Genomic DNA, 22,922 nt, shown 5'->3' on the forward strand with positions numbered 1-22,922 from the left:
GTGAAATTTGAGCCCAGTTACATGGGGAGTTAATCGGAAAGTTTACATTTCAAGTAAATTTATACTAACTAGGACCATATTTCATAGTGAAGTCAGTGTCGGCTCACAACCAACCACATATATGCAATTACGTGCCAAACAGCTGGATAGCGGGCCTATGTTTGTAGGAACTTTTTTGCGGTGTTAATTACGATCTACCTGTTTACAGACATGTCAGAAACTGGTACTGTTGTTCTGTGTGTTAGCTGAAGTGTTTGATACGGCTCACTTTCATTAGGGCTCTGTCATCAGTCTGTGCCTAGGCAGGTCTTTTGCTTTTCCCTGTTCTTCTTAAGAATGTAGAAATTGTTAGTAGTATCTTTAAATAGAAGTGAAATTTATTCATGAAACATTGATCTCTAGTATCAAGTTGGTATCATAACGATATTTGTGATTCGAATGGCCACGGCGTACTGTACCTATAATTTCTTAGTATCAGTCGCCAAAGGATAAACAGAGATTCTGCGCACAAGAGACAAAGATAACGATGTGTACCGCCTGCTTTAAGTTGTTTGTTGTTGGCCTGACAAAGGACAGCGGTTGGCCGAGAATTATCTTGGGACTCTCAGCTTCCTCCGTTATCGCTTACAATCATTGTTTCTTAACTTTGTAAATCTTACTTCACTAACTAAATGAATAGTTTTATTTATGATGATTATAATAGACTGAATTAGTCATTTATCCATAATTTCAAACGAAACGCTAAGAACATTCCGAGAGTGACGTCGGATACTTGAACACGGACATCTTGACAATCTCGTGGGCTTTGCTTTATTCTGCTGGAATGTAACGCCTGTATTTTACAGCCTTTTTTACTTAGAAATAAACTCAATTTATTAAGCTACTCCATGTCGACATTGTGGTTGATGCAATAAGCCAGCCCACCCCAAATGATCCTGAACGAGAGTACACACACCGAGGAGCTATTTTCGATAAGTAATACCAGAAATATAGCGAATGTTCTGATGCGCGGAAGTAATTTTTAACGTTTGTAGGTGCCCAGTTATGAAACGGATTTTATAGTCGAGCTATTTTTTTCCGTGGGGTCGCAAAAAGCCTCGAAGGAGGACTTCATCGACATAAAAACTGTGCGCTACTTGATCAATTAGTAAGACGATATGATCTCCACAATCCATATTTATCCGGAAATGATGTCCCATAAACATCTGCCATATTGTAGTAGCAAATGTAAACATCTATCATACTATTTTAAAAAAACACATGACTCATAGGGTCATTATATGGCTATAATTTCAAATGTACAAAATGTCGACATTGGGCAGTAATACATACTACACTACCAGAAAAAAATGCATCATCCTCAAGGACATTTTATTGACAACTAAGATGTAGGTATGTCTGTTATCAAATTCAGACCAAGTGAAACACACGTCAGAGTAAAGGGTGTCTGAACAGTTGCATCAATATACAGTGTACCCCCCTCTGGAAGCAATGCAGGCGTATATTCATATAGGTGCCGAATGACGTGCTGTGATGGATTGTACCAGGCATCTTGCTCAATTTCTTGCAATTCGACAATAATTCATGCAGGCCCTGGAGAAGTAGTAAGTTCCCGCTTCACCATGTCTCACACGTGTTGAGTTAGCGAAAGATCTGGTGACCCTGCTGCCCAGAGAAGTTGCTGTACACCTTCAAGAGCACCTTGCGTCTCAACAGCCGTATGTGGGCGTGCACTGTCCAGCTGAAAAAGCATGTCACCATACTGTTTAAAAAATGGCAATAGCTCGGGAGTAACAGTTTCTGATGTGTAGCGGGCACTTGTTACTTTACCCTGCAGGAACATCAAATGTGACCACGAGCTGTAACTGATGCCGCCCCCCCTCCCCCACCCCCGTCGCCCATACCGTGAAGCCTTGAATGGGAGCTGTGTGTCGTGGATGAAGGCACTCTGGAATAGGCAGGACTACGCCATACACGTATACGCCCATCACTCGCACAGATACAGAACCTACTCTCATAACTGAAGACAGCAGAGCGCCATTCCAGTGGTCAGTGGTAGCTTGGCCAGTGGCACATGCGATCTTAATTCTGCTGCAAGCAGACGGTTCCCGATGGTCCGAGATGTGCCCGGATTTCGTCCATGGATGATACACTCCTGGAAATGGAAAAAAGAACACATTGACACCGGTGTGTCAGACCCACCATACTTGCTCCGGACACTGCGAGACGGCTGTACAAGCAATGATCACACGCACGGCACAGCGGACACACCAGGAACCGCGGTGTTGGCCGTCGAATGGCGCTAGCTGCGCAGCATTTGTGCACCGCTGCCGTCAGTGTCAGCCAGTTTGCCGTGGCATACGGAGCTCCATCGCAGTCTTTAACACTGGTAGCATGCCGCGACAGCGTGGACGTGAACCGTATGTGCAGTTGACGGACTTTGAGCGAGGGCGTATAGTGGGCATGCGGGAGGCCGGGTGGACGTACCGCCGAACTGCTCAACACGTGGGGCGTGAGGTCTCCACAGTACATCGATGTTGTCGCCAGTGGTCGGCGGAAGGTGCACGTGCCCGTCGACCTGGGACCGGACCCCAGCGACGCACGGATGCACGCCAAGACCAGAGGATCCTACGCAGTGCCGTAGGGGACCGCACCGCCACTTCCCAGCAAATTAGGGACACTGTTGCTCCTGGGGTATCGGCGAGGACCATTCGCAAGCGTCTCCATGAAGCTGGGCTACGGTCCCGCACACCGTTAGGCCGTCTTCCGCTCAAGCCCCAACATCGTGCAGCCCGCCTCCAGTGGTGTCGCGACAGGCGTGAATGGAGGGACGAATGGAGACGTGTCGTCTTCAGCGATGAGAATCGGTTCTGCCTTGGTGCCAATGATGGTCGTATGCTTGTTTGGCGCCGTGCAGGTGAGCGCCACAATCAGGACTGCATACGACCGAGGCACACAGGGCCAACACCCGGCATCATGGTGTGGGGAGCGATCTCCTACACTGGCCGTACACCACTGGTGATCGTCGAGGGGACACTGAATAGTGCACGGTACATCCAAACCGTCATCGAACCCACCATTCTACCATTCCTAGACCGGCAAGGGAACTTGCTGTTGCAACAGGACAATGCACGTCCGCATGTATCCCGTGCCACCCAACGTGCTCTAGAAGGTGTAAGTCAACTACCCTGGCCAGCAAGATCTCCGGATCTGTCCCCCATTGAGCATGTTTGGGACTGGATGAAGCGTCGTCTCACGCGGTCTGCACGTCCAGCACGAACGCTGGTCCAACTGAGGCGCCAGGTGGAAATGGCATGGCAAGCCGTTCCACATGACTACATCCAGCATCTCTACGATCGTCTCCATGGGAGAATAGGAGCCTGCATTGCTGCGAAAGGTGGATATACACTGTACTAGTGCCGACATTGTGCATGCTCTGTTGCCTGTGTCTATGTGCCTGTGGTTCTGTCAGTGTGATCATGTGATGTATCTGACCCCAGGAATGTGTCAATAAAGTTTCCCCTTCCTGGGACAATGAATTCACGGTGTTCTTATTTCAATTTCCAGGAGTGTATTTGGTCTGCCATTGCTGCTCGCACAATTCGTCGATCTTAACGCGGACGTCCAGAACCTGGTCTACAAGTGTGGGAATGTTCCACAGACCACCGTGGAAAGCAGTGACACTCCATCGATACATTGTGCCCAACATGTGCAGCAATTTGTCCATACGTCCATCCCATTTCCTGCAGGCCTACAATATGATCCTGCTCAAATGACTGAAGTTGTACGTACTCGTCAGTACGGCATGACTGTAATCTAGAATGAACGCTACACGCACTATTCATCCCTAAAATCAGTACCAGAGAAGCCTGCTGAGCGTCAGCTGATCCCCAATGACTATGACTAATGGATCACTAACTCTACAACTCCCCAGTGTGCACATATCAACCCTGATGCCACCCATCACAGTTGTTGAAGGTGTTGCATTTTTTTCCGGCAGTGTATTAAAGCAGTTCCGAATAGACAGTACTGGACATCGAATTTCATCTGGACGTATTGCAGCACAGACCCGTGTTGTACAGCATTTCACAACTTTGGGATTCGTCTATGTTCCCTTGTAGACTTCCCGGTTTAATTTTCATCATAAAACCAAGTCCGGAAGAGTTAAGTTTAGCGAGTGTCCACGCTATTTCGTTTTTCCCCTGATGACCGATCCAACCGATACGTTTCTCGCCATTTGATGTGCAGTGAGAATACAGCCCAGATAAACAATGTAGAACAGTTTTATTGAAAAGTACATAGAACAAATTATTCTTCCTTTGGAGAAAAGTTAATCACTACAAAAGACTGTGAAAGTTCGTGATTAGAACTGAATTTACACAAGTCTGAAATTAGGCTGAAGGCCGTTGTGATGAAACAGACAGAGTTAATACAGGGTGTTTATAAATGAATATCGGGCTTTTAACGCTTTATAATTTTTATTATCTTAAACTTACATTTATAAATGATATGTCAAATGAAAGAGCAACTCAAGCAGTTTTACCAAGAACCTTATAAATGTTCAGTGTAAGCACCATTTGACGCGGTTAAAGCCGAAGTGGTGTAAGTCACGTTTTTAAAATTATTGACTTAAGTGCTGCAATACAATTTTGAAATATACACTCCTGGAAATTGAAATAAGAACACCGTGAATTCATTGTCCCAGGAAGGGGAAACTTTATTGATACATTCCTGGGGTCAGATACATCACATGATCACACTGACAGAACCACAGGCACATAGACACAGGCAACAGAGCATGCACAATGTCGGCACTAGTACAGTGTATATCCACCTTTCGCAGCAATGCAGGCTGCTATTCTCCCATGGAGACGATCGTAGAGATGCTGGATGTAGTCCTGTGGAACGGCTTGCCATGCCATTTCCACCTGGCGCCTCAGTTGGACCAGCGTTCGTGCTGGACGTGCAGACCGCGTGAGACGACGCTTCATCCAGTCCCAAACATGCTCAATGGGGGACAGATCCGGAGATCTTGCTGGCCAGGGTAGTTGACTTACACCTTCTAGAGCACGTTGGGTGGCACGGGATACATGCGGACGTGCATTGTCCTGTTGGAACAGCAAGTTCCCTTGCCGGTCTAGGAATGGTAGAACGATGGGTTTGATGACGGTTTGGATGTACCGTGCACTATTCAGTGTCCCCTCGACGATCACCAGTGGTGTACGGCCAGTGTAGGAGATAGCTCCCCACACCATGATGCCGGGTGTTGGCCCTGTGTGCCTCGGTCGTATGCAGTCCTGATTGTGGCGCTCACCTGCACGGCGCCAAACACGCATACGACCATCATTGGCACCAAGGCAGAAGCGACTCTCATCGCTGAAGACGACACGTCTCCATTCGTTCCTCCATTCACGCCTGTCGCGACACCACTGGAGGCGGGCTGCACGATGTTGGGGCTTGAGCGGAAGACGGCCTAACGGTGTGCGGGACCGTAGCCCAGCTTCATGGAGACGGTTGCGAATGGTCCTCGCCGATACCCCAGGAGCAACAGTGTCCCTAATTTGCTGGGAAGTGGCGGTGCGGTCCCCTACGGCACTGCGTAGGATCCTACGGTCTTGGCGTGCATCCGTGCGTCCCTGCGGTCCGGTCCCAGGTCGACGGGCACGTGCACCTTCCGCCGACCACTGGCGACAACATCGATGCACTGTGGAGACCTCACGCCCCACGTGTTGAGCAATTCGGCGGTACGTCCACCCGGCCTCCCGCATGCCCACTATACGCCCTCGCTCAAAGTCCGTCAACTGCACATACGGTTCACGTCCACGCTGTCGCGGCATGCTACCAGTGTTAAAGACTGCGATGGAGCTCCGTATGCCACGGCAAACTGGCTGACACTGACGGCGGCGGTGCACAAATGCTGCGCAGCTAGCGCCATTCGACGGCCAACACCGCGGTTCCTGGTGTGTCCGCTGTGCCGTGCGTGTGATCATTGCTTGTACAGCCCTCTCGCAGTGTCCGGAGCAAGTATGGTGGGTCTGACACACCGGTGTCAATGTGTTCTTTTTTCCATTTCCAGGAGTGTAGATTTGTTAAATGGAAGAATGGTGTAACTCACAGTTTTGTTCTTACCCCCATAGATGGCGTTAGCAGTTTCACTTGTGAATGAAACGGCCGCTTTGTTTCCAGGCATTGCGGTGCAAGTCTGAATTACGCCATTATTCCTCTAAGTGCTTCTAAGGTGAGCTTTCGTACTGTATAGTTTACGTGTTTTGGTGAAGATGGATCCTCAATTGGATGAAGACACAAGTAGTGAACCCAGTATATCGCAAAATGCAGGATCTAGTGATGATTATGATCTTCAGAGAATGAAATGTTTTGTTCTTCAGGTAAGCTTAGCTCACGTAATCTATCATTTGGCCAATTACGTTAGTAACACATTATCATGTCTTTGAAGTTTTACAGTGACTGGCCTATAAACGTAATTTCACTGAAAATAATAGCAAACGTGGTGCGCAAGCTAAACGATGTAGCATAATTTCTGCAAAACAATTCGTAAAAATAATAACAATCTTGATACACAACCTCAAAACGTCGTAGCATAACATTCGGAAAATAATTATGCGTGTTTGTTTGGTTGCAGAGGAAGAAGTGGAAATAACACAACATGAATTACCAAATCGAAGTAGAAAGAGGCAAAAAAGGGGGAGTACGAAGCAGGAAAGAAAGAAAAAAAAAAAAAAAAGAAATTTGGGTCCGGCATATGAAACTAAGGAAGGGAAAAAGGTTCCTGAAAAGACGTTCTCAAACATAAATTGTAACTGCAGATTAAAATGTATAGATAAAATATCAGAAGTGGCACGCAGAAGTTCATTCGAAACATTTTGGAATTTAGGTTCTTTTTCCTGTCAGAATGCTTTTCTATGTGGGTTGATTAAGCAAATAAGTCCTCATCACAGGCGTCCTAGAGATGGGTCAAGATTGCCAAAGTCAACCAGCAATCAATTTTATATTCAAGTTGATGGAACTAGTGTTAAAGTATGCAAAAAATATTGCCTTCAAACATTCCAAATATCAGATGGGCGGATGACCAGAGCTGTACAAAAGTTGAAAATGGGAGAGCAACCAGGATCGGACAAACGAGGAAGTGGGATACCCGTGAACAAAATCTCTGATGAAAGAATGGATATTGTCCGAAAGCATATTTCATCATTCCCCTCATACCAGTCTCATTATACAAGAGCTCAAAATCCAAACAGAAATTATTTATCCCCTGACCTTAAAGTACGTCTTATGTATAACTTATACAGAGAATACTGCAAAGAGAAAAAAAATCTTACCTGTTAAAGAGCCCATTTATCGCAGATCTTTCAGTCATGACATCAACTTGCACTTTCATGCTCCACGTAAAAGATACGTGTGTGAAGTGTGACAAGTAAAAAATACAGATGTCCACTTTAGAAGATGCAATAGAAAGAAAGAACGTGGAAGTTCAACACGAACTTCATCTTCGAAAGGCGGAGGCTGTGTACTATGCCTTCACTTTTGACTTGCAGAAAGCTCTACCATTCCCCAAACTGACCACTTCTGTGGCCTATTATAAAAGAAACATGTACTTATACAATCTTGGCTCTCATGAGCAGTCAACTGATATTGGCTTTATGTACACATGGGATGAGAAAATGGCCTCACGTGGGTCACAAGAAATAGGTTCTTGTGTTACAAAACATATTACTACAAGAGCTTCAGCTTCAAAACATGTTGTCATATATAGTGACACTTGTACGGGGCAAAATAGGAATTTGAAATTTGCATTGTGTACCATGAAATTGTTTGACACCAGTGTTAACATCGACATTATGGACCATATATTTATGGTTAGTGGCCACTCCTATCTCCCTAATGATTCAGATCTTGGATCTATAGAATCCTATGCAAGAGGTAAAACAGTTTATGTTCCTGCTGATTGGTGCTCCATAATCGCAAAATCAAGAAGAAAGAAAGCTGTTACTGTTACGCAAATGTCACGCGAAGACTTCAAGTCTGCGAAGAATCTTGAACAAGCTATTACAAGGAGAAAACAAAATGTCGCTAAAAACCAGTGTCGTGGCTTAATATGCAGTGGATTCGTTTACTGAAGAACGAACCTTTTTTGCTCTATTACAGGGAGACTCTTAATGAGGATTTTCCATTCTCCGCTCTATGTCTAAAGCCAGCCAAACCAGGAAGGCCAGTTTCACTTGGACGTATTGCTATGGAAAACCTATACCATGGACCAAGACCTGTAACCAAGGAAAAGAAAAGGGACATGCTAGTTCTACCATACATTCCACCCATCAACCATGCTTACTTCCAGGGAATTACAACAGCTGAAGTAACAGTAGATGATGCGGGCCCGCTGGATGTTGTTGATACTGAACGTGACTGAACATTGTCATAGCTAAGAAAGGATATTTCGTTGTACTGCTCTTAGTTATTTCTGAAATATATCATTTGCCATTAAATTTATTTAAATTTACTGCAAATACAAGATTGGTTAAAGGCAAAATGGTGTAAGTCATTTGGGCCCTTCAAAAGACACATAATTTTATATTAAACCGTTTTCAATTATGAACACATTGAAACAATGACACCTTCCTGTGATGTAAAACACAAAAAAGTGGTATTGATTTCTTGTGGAATTTATTATAATGCTTCTCACAAAACCTTCTGTTTCTCAAAATGCATGAAACATGACTTACACCACTTTGGCTTTAACCCCCTCAGTCACACGGCACAAATCAAGTCAATAGCCGAGTTCTTCCCAAACCTTGATAAGTGTGTCTTCAGTGATTGTAGCAACAGCTGCTTCAATCCGGTTTCTTAATTCAGGGAGGTCTGCTGGTAGCGGAGGCACGCACACACGATCCTTGATGAAGCCCCAAAGGAAAACATCGCATGGCGTTAGGTCGGGTGAACGTGGAGGCCATGCAAAGCAAGCCCTGTCATTGGGCCCCTTGCGGCCTATCCAGCGCTCGGCTATAGACTTAATGTGTGCCGTGTGACAAATGGTGCTCACATTGAACATTTATAAGGTTCTTGGTAAAATTATCTGAGTTGCTCTTTCATTTGACATATCATTTATAACTGTAAGTCTAGTGTAATAAATATTATAAACAGTTGAAACTCCGATATTCATTTATAAAAAGCCTGTATTACCTCGGAACAAAATTGTTAAGGTATTCGTGGCTACTTGTTGACAAACTACCTGTTGGCTTCAGTCTCGGGTTCTTCGTCCGATGTTTGTTTGATGATTTTTCCGACATTTCGCCAGCACGAGTAACTGGTATTGTCAGAGCTTCATCCTCCATTGCTGATGATTGACTGCAGCTTACCGCTTTGAGTCGTTGTTTCTCGTAGTATTCGTTACTTGACTTTGTAAATCTTACAGGGTGGTGCACGTAATGTGTTACCATTTTGTTTTGAATATAAACTTTATTGTCAATACAATCTGAAAGGAACATATACTACAATGAAGAGCGGTCCATGGAGATTTGTTCTACTTCAGCACATGTTCAGTATGTCCACCATTTCGTTTCCTAACTTCCTTCAAACGAACAGTGAAGTTAGTGATTACCCTACGGCACATGTCTTCCGTAATTTCACTGCAAGCTTGAAGAATAAGTCTTCTGAGCTCCATTAAATCACGTGGACGTTTCGGGAAATTTTTTTCCTTTAGGTACCCTCAAAGAAAAAAGTCACATGGATTGAGGTCTCAACTATTGGGGAGCCAATTTTGTCCGTCATTGAAGCGACCTGGAAACCCGAGTGAAATGATCCGCATGTCGAAATGCTCGTGTAAAAACTAGAACACAGTGTTTGCAGTATGTGGCCTTGCTCCATCTTGCATGAACCACTGTGTGTTGAAGGGCAAGGCAGTAGCAAGAAGCTGTGGAATGAAGCTATTGCGAAGCATGCTCAAATAACGCTCACTGTTCACAGTTTCTTCAAAGAAGAAGGGTCGAATAAGTCCATGACTGGAAATTGCTGCCCACGCTGTAATCCTCGGAGCATAATGTTGTCGTTCATGAAGCACTTGAGGGTTTTCAGTGGCCCAAAAGCGTGCATTTTGTTTGTTAACCACACCATCTAAATCAGGGATCCCCAAACTATTTTGGACAAGTGACCCCTTTCCAAAATCCACTGTTACCTCAGACCCCCATGGCCAAATTACCTACTTTTAAGATCAACCCCCTTATTCATAATGGTCCGCTAACTTAAAACAGCTGCTACAGAGTTATTTTTCATTCTGACTTAGGTTAATAGAAGAAGACAGAGTGAGATTTAGCAATGCTTTAAATTAGCAGACTATTATGAATAAGGGGGCCTATCTTTAGTTTTTTCCTACTGATACAAAATACCTAGGTATTAAGGTACCAATTGGAAAACTTTGCACTTGGTTAAGTGAGTAAAGTTGACTTCATTTTCTCATCAAAATTTACCAAAATAAAAAGACATACAATTCAGTAAATATCAAGTTTAATTTATAATGATTATTACAAATTAAGTACTTAAAGAATCTTAAGTAGGTAGGAAATTTTATTTAAAAAAGTATTAATTCGCAAAGAGAAAATAAAACATTCAGTGTGATGGATGAACCTGGTGACTATCTACCAATGTAGCTACATCCCGTTCAATATTGGTGAGTTGCAGCCTTAAATCTCCACGTTCGTTGATTTTCAAACGGTTTCTTTGTTTCGTCAAAATGTTTGTTACCACACTAAAGCTTTTTTCAACTAGGTATGATGATGGAAAAGCGATAAGGTATTTTTTTCAGCGATGTTCCACAATGTAAGATACTGTGTTTCAATGTTGCGTTGCAACCAGAACTTCTGATAGCCTTGGTTGAACTTCTGCTTAAGCTCTTCCTCTGTGCTGATGGTAATCAACTCTTCTTGCATTATCACATTGGCTTCTTCTATGGCTGTGGTATTGTACGGTTTTATTATCCATTGAGGAATTTGTAAATTTAAAAGATCCTCAAACATCTCCGTAAAATCCTTGTGTAATGCGTCAAAGTGAGTGACATATAATAAAATGTCATCATCTTGAAGCATTTCTGGTAATTTTGACAAATGCGGAAACTGAATATTCTTTTCTGCCTAAATTTTGTTTATAAAGGATTAGTTTACCCACGAAGGCCAATATTATTGATTTTATTTTAATCAATTTAAGATCGTCACCCTGCAGTTGCAAATTAACTTTGTTGAACATTCCAAAGATGTGAGTCAAGAAATAAATATATGTTTCACAATTGTTCAGTTTTTCTTTCAAATTCGGATCTTTTTCTTGTAAAAACTCCAACACGGATTCAAAAATGGCTGAAACTCTATCTAAGCAAGAGCCTCTTGATAGCCAGGGAACTTCAGTGTGCAGAAGTAATCGAGTAAAGACTTCGTCGTTTTCCTCACATAGCTGAGCAAATAACCGAGAGTTCAAAGAATTGCTTCGAATCTTGTTGATAGCATTTATTACATATTGTAAAGACTTATGCAATCTAGTACTCAGCTTTTTTGCTACTAAATGCTGCCTGTGAATCACGCAGTGAATGACCAGTACATCAGGCAGTTGTCGCTTTAAGTGAGCTGTAAAACCACGATGACGACCAACCATAGACGGTGCACCATCAGTCGCAACAGAAACAATGTTCTTCCATGGAATAGCTTTGTCAGTAAAAAAATGTTCCACGGCCTGAAAAATCGATTCTCCTCTGGTATCAGTCTCTAAATATGTAGCAAAAAGCAGTTCTTGGCAGATATTTTCATCTTTGATAAATCGAACATATCCTAACAACAGAGCTTCATTGCCGGGTATTGTAGACTCGTCCGACTGGAGAGAGAATCTGTTGGTCTGTAAGAACTTGCATAAAATGTTTTCCACATCGCGTCCCATCTCGTCTATGCGTCTCTGAACGGTGTTATTGCTCAAAGGTATTCTCTTTAAAATATCATGTGCGGGTTTGTGCAATACATTGTTAAGGACCTCCGCAATGGCTGGTAAGATAAGCTGCTCTCCAATTGTGTGGGGTTTCCCCGACTTCGCTATTACTAAAGATATATTATAGGACTCTCGTAAACCATCATCGTCTGTAATAGATGATGACGCAAACATCGATCTTATGGATGGCCTTTTGTCGAGTTTTTCTTTAAGTGCTTGAAAAACTGACAAGGGCTTACTTTTTTTGTCAGCATGTACTCTTGATAAGTGGTCATCTATTTTTGAAGGCTTCATGGCATCGTTAGTGAATACTTTTTCGCATATGAGACACATCGGCAAGTGTTGATTTGACGGAGATGCAATAAATCCGAACTTCAAGTAGTCCAAACTGTATTGTCTGCATTTTTTTTCGTGTCCGCCATCATAAAACTCTCAGTAATCCTGCAAATAAAAAACTACCTAAATAAAAAACAATAATGAACTGTTAAATTTGCACACTATCTTATTTTTATCACACCCAGATAATGGATTCTTGTTAGGTATTACTGACTTACTCATTGATAAACTTGGATACCTATATCAGGCAAGTAACTATAGTAGGTAATTAGGTATAGAAAATTCGTATTAGGTAAGTAGGTACCTATCAGCATAAGAACGAAAACCAAAGCAAACTGAACACTTCAGAGTTTAGGTACCTACCTACTTAACAACTTAAGTGTAAGTAATTTTTACAAATACATTTATACCTACCTATTTAAAATATGTTGTATGTTGTGTTTACCACTTTTTCAGTCACTTTACTTCACTTAATTTAGCTATGTAATAACTTTGTAATCTCTTGAAATAAATGAGTACTTATATGAGTTATTATCGTTCAAGCTCCAACGAATTTCAAAACGCAAATGAACTTTTAACCTAAATGCAAGCTCGTTAAATAGTAAAATATCAGGAACATCTTTGGACTTGATCATGAATTCGTTCGTGTTAAATCGCGTAAGCGTCAAATAGAGAGCAAGTCAAAGCGCGCCTGAAAGACGTACGCTCGAACTCATTATCTTGCACAAACTTGTCCACACAGACTTGCCGAGTTTTTCATCTTGTACGAACTTGAGACTTTACATTACTACAACAATGCTATTTCCTACAAAAATATTAATTATTCTTAGTACACGTAACACAACATAAACAATACAGTACCTACCTATCTTGAGAGTTTTAAATAAGAACTTGTGTTAATTTAATAGGGGTCGAGTTTTAGACCTCGTCGACCCCCAAAATCAGTTTTCGTTTATGTCGACCCCTAGGAAACCAATATCGACCCCTTTGGGAATCCCTGATCTAAATGAAAATGCGCCTTGTCTGAAAACCAAACGTTGTCGAGAGTTTCTTCCCTATCCTCCGCCTACTGAGCAAACAGTAGTCTCTGCTGCTCGTGTTCTTCAGTGAGCTTCTGTGCACAGGTTATCTTGTATGGGTACATATGGAGGTCACTTTTAAGAATGCGTTGAACGGAGCGTCTGGATATTCCCAGTTGCACCGCTGTCTTTCTACACGATTTCCCGGGACTTCTCTGTACAGCAACTCGTACCGCTTCAGTATTTTCCGGCGAACAAACAGGCTTAGGCCGAGGTCGCCTCGCTTCCAATACTGTTCCTTCCTGTACAGATTTATCGTACAACCTGTGGATGGTCTTCTTGCAAGGGACCCATCGTGTGTTAAACTGTTGTCGAAAACGCCTCTGAGTCACAAGGCTTTTCGTTTCATGAAAAAGTAACACAATTGCCAATCTTCCATTGTCAGCCATTGCTGCTTACTAGTCTCCTAGCGGCAGTATCGCGAATTACACGTCATTTCGTAGCTCATTTGTTTTTCCAAAGTCTGCTGGTACTGCTGTAGAGATCCCAGCGGGATATCTAATGTGCGTCGTAAATTGTGAAAGAAACAATTGGTAACACATTTCGTGCGCCATCCCCTACTTCACTGACTAAATAGATAATTTTATTTTTGATGATTATAATAGACTGAGTTAGCAATTTACCACGGCCTTAGATTATATGTATGTGGCGCGTCAACAAGCAAGGGCTTTTTCATGGTCATTTTCGTTGTGTTTCTCTCCTTGCTACCTGCAACGGTTGTTCTCCGCAACACGGGAGTCCAGGATCCGTTCACCTTCAGACTTTGTTCTTTCTTGTTGAAGCCATTGTCATATTTGTGTATTTATGTATGTTCCCTGGACAAGCTGGTGTAATATCTTTTCTCTACAACAAGAACTTCCGCGTCGCGAATTTCACTAGTGATGGGTATGACACAGCGCTTATTCCGCCACGGCCGATTTCTCTACCTGCCTCAACCTGCAAAGCCACATGGTATTCTGTATATTCCCGGTATCGCAAGCGTCCCTTTTCTCCTTTGCCTATCTGAGACACTCTCTGATCTTCCTTGTCGGTTTACAAGTAGTCCTTACGCCGTGTTTGTGCAAAATGCCCGATTCTTTCCGTCACTCTGGAAATGTATGGCAGAAGGGCCGTACCCGACATTTCGTTTTTCGATGTTTACTTCGCCGTGTGTTTGATTCTATGGCATGTACATATGGAAAAGTTTATGTTGGCGTGACTGGACAATCAATAAACACTAGCGTCGCCTAACATAAGCGGCATTGCAGGTTGGGACAGGTGGTGAAATCGGTCGAGGCCGAAAACGCACTGTGTGAGACCGACCACACAGTGGAATTCGGCGAGTCAGGACGTTCTTGCTGTAGAGAAGAGCTATTGCACCAGCTTGTTCGGAAAAGCTATAGGAATACACAAACATGACAACAGCTTCAACAAGAAAGAAAGAAGTCTAAAGTGAACGGATCCTGAATTCTCGTGCTGCAGCGAGCGACCGTCGCAAGGACAATGGGACAACCGCAACGGAAATGATTTCGAAAAGGCCCCTGGACTTTGACGCTCCAGATACATTTGCGTCCACGTGCGCGACTCTAATCCACCGTCAGCACTGGACAGTGAAACTGTGACAATGCCAGCCATTCGTGCTGGCGTGAGGTCAGAAAAATTGTTCTAACAGCCGTCGGCCTGAGAACCCGAGACAGAAGCCAACAGTCGGTTTGTCATTTCCTCGGAGGCAGGACAAAGCGACGCAGTGAAGGCTGACTTTTGGTACCAAGTTCCTGGTCGTCTCCGATGCAGAGGCAAAGCACTAGTGGCGGTGAATGTAGGCAGACACTGGCGGCTCCCTCGGTCGGCGGCGGATAGTGCGGCACGGCATCGTATGCAGCGAGGGTTCCGATCGAGATTCTGATAGAAGAACTGCACTTGCAGCCGGCGCCTGGCCCAGAGCTCGACGGAAGACTAGCTTGCAATTGTTTTTCTTTATTGTTATTTCAATTCCCCACAAAGGGGACGGGCTGGCAGCCTATGGAAACCGCTCTTCAGCCAAACATTACATAAACTGTGTTTAAAAGACCGTTATAACATAAAAAATTGACAACAACAACTGATTTTTACATGAAAACAAATGACAGGAAAGAAGGTTTTTGTAAAATACAGATGTTGTTGTTGTTGTGGTCTTCAGTCCTGAGACTGGTTTGATGCAGCTCTCCATGCTACTCTATCCTGTGCAAGCTTCTTCATCTCCCAGTACCTACTGCAACCTACATCCTTCTGAATCTGCTTAGTATATTCATCTCTTGGTCTCCCCCTACGATTTTTACCCTCCACGCTGCCCTCCAGTACTAAATTGGTGATCCCTTGATGCCTCAGAACATGTCCTACCAACCGATCCCTTCTTCTAGTCAAGTTGTGCCACAAATTTCTCTTCTCCCCAATCCTATTCAATACCTCCTCATTAGTTACGTGAGCTACCCACATTATCTTCAGCATTCTTCTGTAGCACCACATTCCGAAAGCTTCTATTCTCTTCTTGTCCAAACTATTTATCGTCCATGTTTCACTTCCATACATGGCTACACTCCATACAAATACTTTCAGAAACGACTTCCTGACACTTAAATCTATACTCGATGTTAACAAATTTCTCTTCTTCAGAAACGATTTCCTTGCCATTGCCAGTCTACATTTTATATCCTCTCTACTTCGACCATCATCGGTTATTTTGCTCCCCAAATAGCAAAACTCCTTTACTACTTTAAGTGTCTCATTTCCTAATCTAATACCCTCAACATCACCCGACTTAATTCGACTACATTCCATTATCCTCGTTTTGCTTTTGTTGATGTTCACCTTATATCCTCCCTTCAAGACACCATCCATTCCGTTCAACTGCTCTTCCAAGTCCTTTGCTGTCTCTGAGAGAATTACAATGTCATCGGCAAACCTCAAAGTTTTTATTTCTTCTCCATGAATTTTAATACCTACTCCGAATTTTTCTTTTGTTTCCTTTACTGCTTGCTCAACATACAGATTGAATAACATCGGGGAGAGGCTACAACCCTGTCTTACTCCCTTCCCAACCACTGCTTCCCTTTCATGTCCCTCGACTCTTATAACTGCCATCTGGTTTCTGTACAAATTGTAAATAGCCTTTCGCTCCCTGTATTTTACCCCTGCCACCTTCAGAATTTGAAAGAGAGTATTCCAGTCAACATTGTCAAAAGCTTTCTCTAAGTCTACAAATGCTAGAAACGTAGGTTTGCCTTTCCTTAATCTTTCTTCTAAGATAAGTCGTAAGGTCAGTATTGCCTCACGTGTTCCAGTACTTCTACGGAATCCAAACTGATCTTCCCCGAGGTCGGCTTCTACTAGTTTTTCCATTCGTCTGTAAAGAATTCGTGTTAGTATTTTGCAGCTGTGGCTTATTAAACTGATTTTTCGGTAATTCTCACATCTGTCAACACCTGCTTCCTTTGGGATTGGAATTATTATATTCTTCTTGAAGTCTGAGGGTATTTCGCCTGTTTCATATATTTTGCTCACCAGATGGTGGAGTTTTGTCAGGACTGGCTCTCCCAAGGCCGTCAGTAGTTCCAATGGAATGTTGTCTACTCCGGGGACCTTGTTTCGACTCAGGTCTTTCAGTGCTCTGTCAAACTCTTCACGCAGTATCGTATCTCCCATTTCATCTTCATCTACATCCTCTTCCATTTCCATAATATTGTCCTCAAGTACATCGCCCTTGTATAGACCCTCTATATACTCCTTCCACCTTTCTGCCTTCCCTTCTTTGCTTAGAACTGGGTTGCCATCTGAGCTCTTGATATTGATACAAGTGGTTCTCTTCTCTCCAAAGGTCTCTTTAATTTTCCTGTAGGCAGTATCTATCTTACAGATAGCTGAAAAATATTGATGGATTTTAGAACTTGTTTGACGATTTTATATAATAGTTAAATATGGTCACTGATGAATATGAATGATGTCATAGTGTAATGCTAGGTGATACATGAAAATAATTATGATGAGGGTGCGATGAAGAGTGTGACTATGGAGCTCTGTAGAACCGCAGGCAGCGACTAGAAGTGGGGAAGGTGGATGAGGAGGGAAGGAGAAAGTGGTGTGAAGTGGAGATTGTGATTAGGGTAGGAAACAGAGGCATATCTCGGAACGGATTTCAGTGTTGGGAGTGGGAGTTGGTTGAAATTCCGGCGGAAGAGGATGGGTAAGTCATGATACGATAATATTGCTGCTTTTTATAGCATTTAAGCACTTATTACTTCTCGAGAAAAGCAGCGAACCGTGGATGGACTAAGTTTTACTTACTTGTTTCTGTGTATCTTGAAACTGTGTCAAAATATGTCAAACCTTGTTTGATTTGTACGTTTATTACAAGAAATAACAGGAATAGCCATTTTAACAGTCAGTTTCAAGAAGAGTGGAGGAAAGGCCAGCCAAGCAGCAGTGTTGCCAACCGGCGGCCCAGCTACCTGCCCGAGGTCTTCAGATGTCGCCTTGAGGTAGCCGCGTCCGTGACCAGCTGTCTCGTAAACAGCGCCGCCCAGTTATTTAAAGATAGCCTCTGCCACAAGCACTGTTCGGGTGGGCTACACAACGCGTAGGTTCAAATGGCTCTGAGCACTATGGGACTCAACTGCTGTGGTTATCAGTCCCCTAGAACTTAGAACTACTTAAACCTAACTAACCTAAGGACATCACACACATCCATGCCCGAGGCAGGATTCGAACCTGCGACCGTAGCAGTCGCACGGCTCCGGACTGCGCGCCTAGAACCGCGAGGCCACCGGCAACGCGTAGGTGACGGGGTAGCAGCGGAGTGCGTTTATTCCAGGTACGCTAGGCAGGCGCCGCATTCACACTGGGGTGTCACATCTACGTCTATAGTCCGCAAGCCGCCTTCCGCTCTGTGGCAGAGGGTACTTTTGCTGTCACTATCACTTCCCCCCTATATCCACCAGCGGCTACAGATCACTCAGATGCGCGTGGAAGAGGGTACTTCTCATTGTACCACTTATTACGAATTTTGACCGTTCCAATCACGCATGGAATGCGGGAAGAATTATAGCTTAAATGCCTCTGTGTGCACTTCAGTTAGTCTCATCTTGGGGCTGTCATATATTCCTGGATTCCTCACTTAATGCTGGTTGTTGAAAATTTGTAAGTAAGCATTCTCGGTATGGGTGGCTCTTATCTTCAAGTATCTGTCAGTGCAGATTTTTCAGTTATCTGCATGATGCTCTCCCACTGGCCAAAGAGACCCTTCTTTATACACCGTCCAGTGACCACCGCATACGCTCTTTGTCAACGAGCAATAACCTTTCGCAGACGGCAGGTGGCAGCACGCCAGGGTAGCCGAGCGCGCTAATGCGCTGCTTCCTGGACTCGGGTAGGCGCGCCGGCCCCGGATCGAACCGGCCCGCCGGATTAACGACGAGGGCCTGGATGTGGTTTTTAGGCGGTTTTCCACATCCCTCTAGGTGAATACCGGACTGGTCCCCACGTCCCACCTCAGTTACACAGCTCACAGACATTTAAAACACATCCGCTCTTTTCCATGATTTACACTATATGCAGATTGATGGGGTACTCTCATTCCGTCCCGGGGGGTACGGGGTGACGGCAAGAAGGGCTTCTGGCCACCCCTTCCAATTAACATGCCAAATCCGATTTAACCACGCCAACCCCGCCCAAATGCGGGACAAAGGCACAAGCGATAGATAGATAGATAGATAGACGGCAGGTGGCAGCACTAATAGCTCTGCACCTCCGATTAGAACAGTTTATAAGTCGTTTAAAAATTTTCGGAGTGCCCATATGCACAAGTGATGCTGAACGTTCTGGACGCCCTGTGGAGGTTACGACTCCAGAAATCATCGATAAAATCCATGATATGGCGATGGATGACAGAAGTGTTAAGGTGCTTGAGACTGTTAGTGCTGTGGGCATCTAGAATGAACGGGTACATAATATTTTGCATAAACATTTGGACATGAGAAAGCTATCTGTAAGATGGGTTCCGCGACTGCTCACGCTTGACCAAAAACGGAATCGTGTGACGTGTTTCAGGGATGGTTTGAGCTGTTCAGGAAGAATCCACAGGACTTTAAGCGTCGTTTCGTCACTGTGGATGAAACATGGATACATTACTATACTCCTGAGACCAAACAACAATCTAACCAATGGGTTACCAAGGGAGAATCTGCACTAAAAAAGGCGAAGACCAGTCCTTCGGCCGGAAAGGTTATGGCGACTGTCTTTCGGAATTCGCAAGGGATAATCCTCATCAACCATCTGGAAAAGGGTAAAACTATTACAGGTGCATATTATCCATCGTTATTGGGCCTTCTGAAAACCGAGCTGCAAGAACAACGCCGGCTATTGGACTGTAAAAAAAGTCCTTTTCCATCACGACAATGCACCAGCACACACCTCAGCAGTTGTGGTCACAAAATTAATGGAAATAGTATTCCAACCCGTTTCACATCAACCTTATTCTCCAGACTGCTCCCTCGGACTACTATTTGTTACCCAATTTGAAGAAATGGCTGGTGGGACAATTTTATTCAAACGAGGAGGTTATTGCAGCAACTAATAGCTATTTTGCAGACTTGGACAATTCCTATTATTCGGAAGGGATCAACAAATTAGAACAGCGTTGGACGAAGTGTGTAAGTCTAAGAGGAGACTATGTCGAAAAATAAAAAAGGTTTACCCCAAACACGTAAGTAGTTTTTATTTTTGCACGGACTTTACAAACGCCCCTCGTAAGTAATACGTTGCCTGAATCTTCCTCGCTGTACTCTGCCATCTTTCTGCAGTTAGTACTAAAAAATCCGTTAAATTTCGATTACACAATAAATCATACAAATTTGAAGTTGTCGATTCGACTAATACCTCGGGATTAAATTATGAACAACTTAAATTGGAACCATCACACAGAAAATGTTGTGCAAAGGCTGTGTTTTATTGGCAGAATACTTAGAAGATGCAACAAAGCTACTAAAGAGACTGCCGACACTACTGTTATCCGTCCTCTTTTGGTTCACTGCTGCGCCTTATAGGATCTGTATGAGATAGGATTGACGGAGGGCATCGAAAAAGTTCAAAGTCGGGGAGCATGTCCTTGCATTATCACGAAACAGGAGAGTCACGGATGTGAAGTACTGAAACAAGGGCGTTTTTCGTTATGGCGAGGTCTCTTCACGAAATTTCGATCTCCAGCTGTCTCCTCACAATACGAAAATATTTTGCGAACCTCAGCAGTTTGCTCCCATAGTACCTTAACACAAATTTCCAAATTTTTATTTTGCGGACTCCCTCCTGCGTAGCGAGAAATACCATCGCAATGAAAAAGAGAAAACATAATTCGCCTGGAAAGATTTAGGTGCTCATCTTTGTCAAGTTTAATTCATAGTGGTACTGTAGAGAAACAGTCTGGAAGTACGTTGTGCACCCTCTGCCTAACACGTGTGGGTGATTTGTGGAGAGAACATGTCGACGTATACATCGAGTATCGTCTGTTTTGTATCTCCTACCTCTGGAGTTAAATATTTATCTCCGCAACGTTTTCGCACTTCCTAAACGAATCTGTAACGAAATTCGTCACTCTTATTTAGATCTTCTCGATCGCCTTTTCTGGTAAGGATCTCAGACGGACTATTAAATATTCAAAATCGTCGGAATGAGGGTTTTGTAAGTCATCTTTTTTGTGGGTAAACTAAATTCCTTAAGATTCTTCCAGCGCATCTGAGCCCAGCATCTGGTTTTCTTTAGTTTTGTGAGGTCGTTCCTCTTGAGAATAGCGAGAAGAACTTCGTACCGAATAACAGGGTTTCAGAACGGTATATATCCTGACTCCCTCCACAAAGTTTGCTCGCGAGTCCACAGTGCATTGTAGAGGACCGAAAACAGTAAGTTGCCGAACAATCATTCAGCAGACATGTCGGGGTAAGTTGAGGAAACAATTGTACCGATTGTTCTTCGTAGAAAACTGGAGTATTAGTCGTCGCATTGTCGAACTAAAATATAGCACGAGAAGTTGTCTGAAATTAGGACAGTACCTTAGGTCATAAATTCCTCCTGATGAAATGGTTCCTGTTTACACGAGTTGCTATTCATTAAGAGTCGAGATGACACGGTGCTCACAAAGCTACTTCGAACAATCACACTTGCAGGGCCATTCAATGAGAAATTGTTTGTTGCAATAAAAACCGCGTTGTTCCTAGAAAAGTCCGTTTTCACTTTAAAGCTAGGACACTAAAGAGGAGAAAAGGTTACGTTGTTACTAAACTATCGTAAATTGTATTACTCCGTATTTTAGTTGTAATTTTTCCTCCTACCTATGTAATTATGTAGTTCTCAATTCGTTCGAGCCATCAATCATTTGCCGGCCGCTGTGGCCGAGCGGTTCTAGGCGCTTCAGTCCGGAACCGCACTGCTGCTACGGTCGCAGGTTCGAATCCTACCTCGGGCATGGATGTGTGTAATGTCCTTAGGTTAGTTAGGTTTAAGTATGTCTAAGTCTAGGGGACTGATGACCTCAGATGTTAAGTCCCATAGTGCTTAGAACCATTTTAGCAATGAATCATTCATAATAGGAAACACAGTCATAACTGAGTCACTCAAAATGATTCAGAAATTTTACTTGTTAGAATGAAATCAGGCGATGATTCTTCTTCTCTGCAGGCTCCTGCTTTGCGGCAGTCTGCTAATCTGTACAAATAAAATGCCTCGTATTTTTGGGAGCGTTGTCTAATCAGTCGGGAAACTTCAGATCAAGCGGATATTTGGCTTTGATGAAGTTTAACTTTCCGAAGAAGTAATGGAGCTCTTGGATTATTAAATGCAGGTTCGTATCCAGTCTTTCGGAAGTTCCCTTCTGATTAACAACTACGCAATATATCGATGAATATCATTAATTGTGAAATGTCAAATAATGTAAATTGTTACACACCTTTTGTATGAAGGAGCAATATATATATATATATATATATATATATATATATATATATATATATATATTACTACAAAGAATAATTATGCGCTCATGGCATAGCTATTGTATGAAACTACTTTGCGCATGGATTCTGCGAGTATGAAGATAGAAAATTAGTAAACGTCATTCAAGGGTAGAATTGTATCAGAATAATTCACCGAATATGAAGAGATATTACATAGTCAAAGGAAGGTCATAATTTATAGTTCACACATTAGTTAATTAAAGTTATAAGTTCTCTAATGTTATGCCACGTACAAAATGTCATATTTTATACCCTATACTGACAACACCAGATTGCGGGAAACGCGAATTGGTACCAATTGCAATCGTAAATTTTACGAGGGTTCCGTAATCTAGGGTGTAGTGATGGAGTTCTCAGTGCCCTTCCATGCTGTAGTGATCCGTCTATGTTGGCTGTTTACTGCTGCTACACCCTCAAGAAACGGGGTAATATTCCACAGCTGACATGACACCAGTTACGTATGTGCAACGTGCCGACGTTCATTAGGAAGACAACGGGAGCTAATCCGTCAATAGGCGCG

At 43.3% G+C, this 22,922-nt stretch overlaps 1 protein-coding gene across 1 annotated transcript in view; it reads left to right on the forward strand.

Moving 5' to 3' along the window:
* Positions 1 to 22,922, forward strand: part of LOC126199334 (putative phospholipase B-like lamina ancestor) — a 155,719-nt gene that overhangs the window by 86,187 nt on the left and 46,610 nt on the right. The gene's annotated exons all lie outside the window — the stretch shown is intronic.

The sequence above is a fragment of the Schistocerca nitens genome, chromosome 1 (assembly GCF_023898315.1).
Source record: "Schistocerca nitens isolate TAMUIC-IGC-003100 chromosome 1, iqSchNite1.1, whole genome shotgun sequence".
In the NCBI taxonomy this organism is placed as follows: domain Eukaryota; kingdom Metazoa; phylum Arthropoda; class Insecta; order Orthoptera; family Acrididae; genus Schistocerca; species Schistocerca nitens.